An 8,866-nucleotide genomic window follows, 5' to 3' on the forward strand; every position below is an offset into this window, starting at 1 on the left:
TAAAAGAACTTGCAGAGTTTGGTCAAGTTGCATTTTGAATGACAACTGCCATAGTTCCCACAATCAACATGACCATCCTAGGTGAGGGAGTGAGAGGACTCTCACCCCCCAAAAAGTAACTTTCCCATATATTCCGTTAAAATGTTTTTTAAATGCTTGTTTCATGGATACTAGATTCTTCTGTCCTTGTGTGTCAGCTCAGTTCTGTGAAACAAGGACATGCCCCTATGGACAAAAGATGTCAGTTGTTTTATTCTAATAGATAATCTTGTTCAACACAGAGAGAGAAACCTTCTGGGTGAATCTGCTAAATTAGCAGGTTCCATAGTTTGACTGCTGCCACCACCACCAAGAATGCCTTATCCTGTGTGCTCAACAATCACACTTCAGATGGCAATAAAATATGGAGTATGCCATTTCTAAAAGCCAAAGATGTTGTGGCAGGATTAGAGTGGGCAAGCTAGTTATAAAACCATTTAGGGCTTGAAAGTCCAGTGAATTCAAAGTGCTGTGCTTGAGGTCCTAGAAAATTAAAAATGTTGTGTGGTTGTGGTTGTGTGTTGTGATTTAGCAAACAATTAGTCCAATTCGGTCAAAGCTAATGTCAAATCAATTTAATGATAGACATCTAAAGTAATAATAAATTCTCTGACAGAAATTAATAGAGCTCAAAAGTGCTAAATGCTGGCTGAACCTCACCCTATGAAAATGATTTAGAAAAATAAGATTATCATCACCATAAAAAAAGGAGGGAGAGAGAGATTATGTGAGAAAAAGGGAGAAGGCCATAACTTCCAAGCACCACAGAGAAAAAGCTGATTGTAAATGTGGTAAAGAATCAAACAATATTCAGAAGCAGCACCAATGAACTGGCTCAGGCAAAGGATTCACCCTGGTCAAAAACCCTGCAAGCAGTTTCCTGAAGAAAATAAGTTCCTTTGAGTAGAGTGGAAGTTTGGTTCCATGCAAATATCTGGTAGCACTGAAGTCCTTGAATCTTTCATATCCTGTGGTACTGCACCGCTGGAGGGAAGGTGGAATACCACAGGACATGAAGGATGCAAACATCGTCACATTGTATAAGAACAAAGGAGACAGGGGTGACTGCAATAACTACCGTGGCATCTCTCTTCTCATTGTTGTTGGGAAGCTGCTTGCCTGTGTTGTGCTGAAGAGGCTCCAGGTGCTTGCAGACAGAGTCTATCCAGAATCACAGTGTAGATTTCGAGCTAATAGATCCACCACTGACATGATATTTTCCCTCAGACAGTTGCAGGAGAAATGCAGGGAACAACAACAGCCACTCTTTGTGGCCTTCATAGATCTTACAAAGGCCTTTGATTTGGTTAGCAGGGATGGCCTTTTCAAAATACTTCCCAAGATTGGATGTCCACCTCCACTCCTTAACATCATCAGATCCCTTCATGAGGAAATGAAGGGGGCTGTATTTTTTGATGGTTCAACATCAGATTCCTTTTACATCTGAAGTGGAGGGAAACACGGCTGTGTCCTCACCTCAACCCTGTTTGGGATCTTTTTTGCTGTCGTGCTGAAGCACGCCTTTGGAACTGCAACAGAAGGTGTCTAACTCCGGACTAGATCAGATGGAAAGCTCTTTAATCTCCAGATTGAGAGCAAAGACCAAAGTCCAGCTGAAATGCATACAGGATTTCCTCTTCGCTGATGATGCAGCTGTTGTTGCACATTCTGCTGAAGACCTCCAACAACTCATGAATCATTTTAGCAAGGCCTGCCAAGATTTTGGATTAACAATCAGCCTAAAGAAAAGACAAGTCATGGGCCAGGGCGTGGACTCACCTCCCACTATTACGTCTCCAATGCATGTCTGGTATCACCTGGCAGGACAACTTTCCAAATAGAGTAGTTGGAAATTTTAGCATGTATACATTACTGAAATAGTGATGTCTACATTGACTCGGACATGTTGTGAGAATGGCTGATGGTCGGATTCCAAAATATCTCTTGTATGAAGAATTAGTGCAGGGAAATCGCCCCAGAGGGAGACCCCAGCTGCGATACAAGGATATCTACAAGTGAGATCTGAAGGCCTAAGAAATGGACCTCAGCAGTCATCTGAGCGTTCAGCCTCGAGGCAGGCGGTGCATCATGGCCTCTTCCATTTTGAAGAGACACTTGTCCAGTAGGCCGAGGCAAACAGGCAGTCCCGAAACCAGCAAAATCAGGGAGCTGGACAGGGGACAGATTGTAATTGTCTTCAATGTGGAAGGAATTGTCACTCTCAAATTGGCCTTCTCAGCCACGCTAGACAATGTTCCAAGACCTCTATTCAGAGCACGTTACCATAGTCTCTCGAGACTGAAGGATGCCTAATCTGAAGTCCTTAAAATACATGAAAAAGTAGGCTCTTGCTGGATTCAGCTTCATAAATAGTTCAGTGTGTGAGCAAAGAAGCTGGGGGGGTAGGCAAAGTCTAGCTCTGGAGTTGCATGCATTCTCCCAAGACTACTCTACCCCCTTGTCAAGAATGCAAGGGGTGGGTAGGGTCTGCAGAAGCTGGCTCTCAGATTTCCCCGCAGAATCTAATTTTTCAAAATACATTTTTTTTCAAAATCAGAATTGGACTTTTGACTACCTCAGGTTTTTCCCCCTCCCCCTACATCGCCTCAGCTGAACTCTCAATCTGGACCCCAGGGTAGGCTAGAACTGGCACATGACAGAGCAGCCCTACTGATGCTCAACATCAGGTCAGGTTTAAGGGCTGGAAGGAACACAGGGCACTCATGTACTGCCTCCAGCTTTCCAAAGGAAAAGAGGAGGGAGACTTAGCCCTATTGGCTGTTGTGGTTTTTTCGGGCTCTTTGGCCGTGTTCTGAAGGTTGTTCTTCCTAACGTTAAGCAACATTACTCTTCAGGGGACAGGAGTAGCACTCTGTCCTCTGAAGATGCCAGCCACAGAGACTGGCGAAACGTTAGGAAGAACAACCTTCAGAACACGGCCAAAGAGCCCGAAAAACCCACAACACCCATTAGCTCCCAGCCATGAAAGCCTTCGAGAATACTTAGCCCTATTGTTTACCTTTGTGTGGCCTGCTTTGACCACACCAACACCAGAAGGAGCATGGAAAGAGCACCATCAGTACCTGGACTGTTGTACATTGGCATGATAATCATGAGTCTCCTGACTTCACAGCCTGTGATGATGGTGATGTGGGTAGTAAATGGAGTGTAACTGTAACAGAACTGAATTCTGTTCCGAAACAGTTCTAACTGTTAAGTGAGTTTTGAGAATCCAGTCCGTAATGGGGTCTCAGAACTGAGCTGCACACTTCCTTGGTCCCTGACCAAATCCAAACAGTATGTGTAAGTGGCATCATGCTGTGAATTATTTCTCTGCACCCCAGAAACCACTGGAACTCAGACCATATGGAAGAGGGTACAGTATCTCAGGTGCAAACTCTGCTTAATACGACTCATAGAGCATATAATTCTATAGGTAAAAGCGAGCTGTTTAAAAAGCGTAATTATTTCTGGGAAGTAGCTAAATGAAATGTGGTTTGGGAAAATATGTGCTATTGCTCCTTCTATAGGACAAGGCCAGGCATGGATGCAAGCCAGGCAACTGGCTGGGGTGCCAGAATTCCTGAGATACCTGCAAGGCATATAAACAGATGGTAAGATGTCTATTTATTTTTTAAAATACAATTCTCAGAATCTCACAACCAGTGCAGAAAGTGGTCATATTGGCTGTGAGATTCTTGGATGATGATGATGATGATGATGATGATGATGATGATGATGATGATTCATCCAAATATGTCCCATCTGTGTCCTGTTTGTGTTTATGAGCATGCATGATGTTGAAGTTATTTCATCCTTGCAGGCTGCCTTTAGTAGACCGGGCTGGGAGAGGCATTTCTGGGCTGGGGTGACTCTCTCTGATTTTGAGGAGCACCATGTCTCTCTTTTTAGTCTAGTGGCACTTAATAGTTATGTGATTAGAGTGCAGGAGCAGGCTGTGAGTTTGCAGAGGTCATTTTTGTACAGTATGCTGAAAGGCTTTAAAATAAACATGGTAAATGACACTGAAACAAAAATTTTTTTAGCCTTGTGGAGTATATTGTCAGATTCTCTTTTTCCAATCAGTTAACTGAAAAGGTTTTTGAACAGAATAGCATTTACCATTAAGCCTAGCTAACTAGCTGGCTTGTTAGTATTATTATTATTTTTAAAAAAGCTTGGTGGCAAATAGAAGTAACTGGTTGCAACTCTGTTTACACTCAAGAAGATTGCTGACCTTCCTTCAACCTTAGGTCACTATTCCTAGGGTCCCTGATGTCACTTTGTTCTTTTTCACTCCTTTCTCTTGTTCCTCCAAGGTACAAAAATCTTGCCTTGGCTCCCTAGAAATAAAAGCTCTTGACACCTCCAACTTAGTGGGCAACTACATGGTCAATTGATTACCGGAGGATTTGCTCCACTTATAAAATAGGTGAATTCTTTTTCTTTTTCTTTTTTCTTTCTTGTTTTACTGTGTGTATAATGTACAAAGCTAATTCAAATTGGTCCAGCCTATTTGCTGCTAAACCGCCCCCCCTTTGCTTCCAGAGGGCTACAACTTTTTCATGATGGGAGCATTTGATCAGGCTTTCCCTCCTGCAGACATTGTTGTAAAGATGGGTGTGTCTGTAGTGCCAGCATTCCCCTCTCTCCACAAAGCCTCTCCTCCCACAAGCCACTTAAAAACAAAACATCAGCAACAAAAACCAGCTTCACATCCAGGTGGGCATGGTGTGCAGGATTGGGGAACATGAAAAAGCAAAGTATGGTGAGGAAGATTCGCTATGAAGCTGCTTTCTTATTTAAAGCTTTGAAAAGAAAATCTATTGAAAAATAACATAGAAAAGGTACTTCAAAGTCTCAGAATACAGAATATCAAATGTTCAAACAGTAATTTTGCAAAATATTCATTCATTCATTCATTCATTCATTCATTCATTCATTCATTCATTCATTCATTTATTTATTTATTTATTTATTTATTTATTTATTTATTTATTTATTTATTTGGCTTTTATACTGCCCATATAGACGAATCTACTCTGGGTGATTTACAGTCCCCCCAAAAAGGCAATAAAATTAAAAACATCAATCCAAAGGCTAAAACAAGCAAACATAATCCAAGATGGAAAAAACAGGGGAAGAATTTAAGTAAATACATAATGATTCCCAATTCAGAATGATTCCATTCAAGATAACCCCCTTTTCACTACTCATCAGTTACTAGCTTCCCTTACTTTCAAGTTATGCATGCAGAAATCACTGAACTCTTGTGACATACAGTTTAAAGCTATTTTCTCCGAGTTATGTCACCAAAGATCAATACTGTATTTTTCCGTGTATAATATGCCCCATGTATAAGATGCCCCCCACTTTTCTAACCAAAAATTAAGAAATCTAAGTGGGGCTTAGCATGTCTAGTGGGAAAGGGATTAAAGCACTCCATGATCACTTTGATCCCTGCTTTCTCCCTTCGCACTAAGCTCCATGGGGCTTAGCAAAAGGAGGGGGAAAGGGATCAAAGCAATCCCACAACTGCATGATCGTTTTGATCCCTTTCCCCCTCATACAGCCATGGGATTGCTTTGATCCTTTCCCCCACCTTTTGCTAAGCCCCATGGGACTTAGTAAGCAGAGGGGAAAGCAATGATCAAAGCCATCCTGCAGCTCTTTGATCCCTGCTTTCCTTTTGCTAAGATTTAGCAAGTGGAGGGGAAAACAGGGATCAAAGCTCTGGAGGATCACTTTTATCCCTGCTTTCCCCTCCACTTGTTTTTTCTCTCCTCAGTTTACTTCCATTTATAAGACAACCCTCAATTTTTAGTCTAAAGATTTTAGACAAAAGTATACAGTGATGCCTCGCATTATGACGTTAATTCGTTCCAGCGAAATCACTGTAGAACGAAAACATCGTAAAGCGATTTTAAAAAGCCCATAGAAACGCATTAAAACTCGGTTAATGTGTTCCTATGGGCTGGAAACTCACCGTCCAGCGAAGATCCTCCATAGCACGGCCATTTTCGCTGCCTGGTAAGCGAGGAATCAGTCCCAGAAAACAGCGGGTGGCCGTTTTGTTATCCCAGTGGCCATTTTAAAACCGCCGATCAGCTGTTTTAAAATCATCGCTTTGCGATGCTCGGTTCCCAAAGCAGGGGACCGAGCATCACAAAGGGAAATTCCCCCATAGGGAACATCGTTTTGCAATTGCTTTTGTGATCACAAAAACATCGACGTCAAACGGTTTTGTCATTAAACGGAGTGCCCGTCTTGCGGGGCACCACTGTAGTCTTATACATGGAAAAATACGGTAATTCCTTCATGCATTATTTGAAGGTAAGGGAAAGTAGTTACTGATGAATGATGTGAAGGGAGGGATCCTGAATGGAACCATTCTGAATTATGAAACATGGTGTATTTTGCATAACTACTATTCTAACTTTTTATGTTCTGACATACTCTTTCCATGTTCTATTTCTATAGAAAAGTTTTTCAGAAATGTAGTAGTATGAAGTTTGAGTGGGGATGATCAAGCTTCGTATTTAGCTGACAGCCAGGGAGGTTCTACCATGCTTGTCTGCAAACAATGCCTGGTACATTTGCAGTGACTCATATCCCCTCTCTAGGTCCTCCGGAACCATATCAGGGCACACTTGCAACTCTTCTCCCCCCCCCCCACAACCCCAGCATCCTGGAATCCAGCCAACACATCCACCAACCCCTCCTGTGGTTCTCTCCTGGCTACACATATAAGAATTCTACACCATCTGGGGTATTTCTGAGACAGTTCAGTTAGCGTTACAGCTGTTTCACCCCAATGTTTGAGCAATGTCTCACAGTGCTGCCTGGCTGTCCCTGTGGAGGCAACAATTTCCTTGGCCCTTAGCTGGACCTGGGGTAGAGACTCCTCTAGGCTGCAAACCATTAAAGGATCAACAGAGGGCGGGGCCAGGAAGGAATGGGGAGGTGGGAATGACTGTGGGCTGGAATGCGACTTGCATCCCCAAGCAGCATGAATGAGGAAACTCCCAAATCAATCCGCAGCCACTGTGTGGGCACTGTTTGTGATTTCATACGTAATACAAGCTGTGAATCAAACTGCAGGAAAGCCAAATCGTTCTGACCTTGGACTAATATTGCCTTTCCTATCACAAGTGCCAATAAATACAGGCTTTCTTATGTTCTTTTACAGATGCATGGATGTGATTCCTATATAAAGGGAGAAGTGTGGTTCTATGAAAATTTTTAATTTTGAAGGGCTGAATCCACAAGTTAACATTGCTTGTGTATAGTTGAGTGCTTACTCTTCAACATATACTAATATGATTCATTAAAAGAAAGGGGACTCAAATATATATACAATGAGATATTATGCATACTTTTCTTGGAGTAAACTACACAGAACACAACAGGAGTTGTACCCAGGTAAGCAAGCATTTATGTGCAATGTATAAGTTAATAAATAGGTACTGTTCCATGCTGTTTGTTTTAATCCTCTTCCATATGGCTCCTTTTAGCAGAAGTTGATTGCATTGCCAGCTGTTTGTTTCTTCAGTTTTTGACTCCATTTTGGCAAAACTTTAAAGAAACAAAAGGTTAATAAATGAAGGAAAGAAAACCATTGGTGATACAAAAAGGTATCCCCATAGTGTGATTTTTCCCATTGTTTCTTTTAAGGTTCAATTCTGAACAGTCCATAATTCACTGAAGTACAGGATATGACCTTTAGCTTGTATGGTAAAAACAAAAACAAAAAAAAAGTGACCACATTGAAAAGACTGTAGGATTTCCACATATATAAGTACTATATGTGCCAGGATTTTTTTATTGTAATACAATAACATGAATTCCTGATAGCTTGCATAGGCCAGTAGTTAATGACTTAGATGGTAAAGAAATACTGTATGTATATGGTATGAGGAATAAAAATTCTGTTGTTGAGAATCTCAGCAGTCTTTCTTTTTTCAGCTGTTAATTTCTGGTCCTTAGGACTGTGAAGGTAGACTTGGAAGTGTGCTGGCTGGCAGTGCCTACTGACTTTAGTGCCCAGAATAGTTCCCAGGACAAAAGGTGCAATCTTATGTCCATTTATGTGAGAGTATGCCCCACTCAACCCAGTGGGACATGTTCTTGCATATACATGTATCGCACTGTAAGGCTGCAATTCTATGCACATTTACCTGGAAACTGCACTTAAGAAACATGCATAGAACTGCATTGCAGATAGATCCAATCTTGCAAAGTATGAGGCATGTGCACATTTATTCAATTTCATAATTCATTCCAGAATATCAGTATAGGACAAATATGTGATTATTTCAGATACATGTGTGTGGGTTCAGTTATAAGAGATGGGCACGAAACGTCAGTTGGGTGATCATGCCAATTCAGCCATCAGCCAAACAGGTGTTCTGCAGTTTCGACAGCTGATCGTTTCAAAGGCTTCTCAGAAAAGGGATGTGGCGGGCTGCCAGCAAAAACATCATCCATACCCAGTATCCTAACACCGCTTTGAGGCATGTTCTATCCGCTTCAACAAAATAATGCAGAGTGGAAAGTGGCTTTGTGCCAAATTCTAGGGTTTGGGATTTGATTTTCTGTGGTCTGATGGGAAAAAGTAGGCAGGAAGTAAAAATTTAATTGTGGATGAGTACGCCATTCTGGTTTGGGCCACCAAGGCATGCATGGAGTTGATTTGTTCTCATTTCAGCCACCTAAATATACTGTATAATGCAGTGTCAGCTCAGGCTCTAGGACGGGAAGTCACAATTTTTTACACGGAAGCTTATTTCCTTAGTAGGTGCTAGATATGAGGATTCGTACTTCGTAG

At 41.8% G+C, this 8,866-nt stretch overlaps 1 long non-coding RNA gene across 1 annotated transcript; it reads left to right on the top strand.

Annotated features, from left to right (window-relative positions):
• Positions 1 to 3,567: 3,567 nt before the first annotated feature.
• On the top strand, positions 3,568 to 7,461 carry LOC144588295 (uncharacterized). The gene is made up of 3 exons (XR_013543792.1): positions 3,568 to 3,653; positions 4,359 to 4,471; positions 7,229 to 7,461. It is a non-coding gene; the product is annotated as an uncharacterized LOC144588295 (long non-coding RNA).
• Positions 7,462 to 8,866: the final 1,405 nt, after the last annotated feature.

Source organism: Pogona vitticeps, chromosome 3 (genome assembly GCF_051106095.1).
Source record: "Pogona vitticeps strain Pit_001003342236 chromosome 3, PviZW2.1, whole genome shotgun sequence".
NCBI classification, from domain to species: Eukaryota; Metazoa; Chordata; class Lepidosauria; order Squamata; family Agamidae; genus Pogona; species Pogona vitticeps.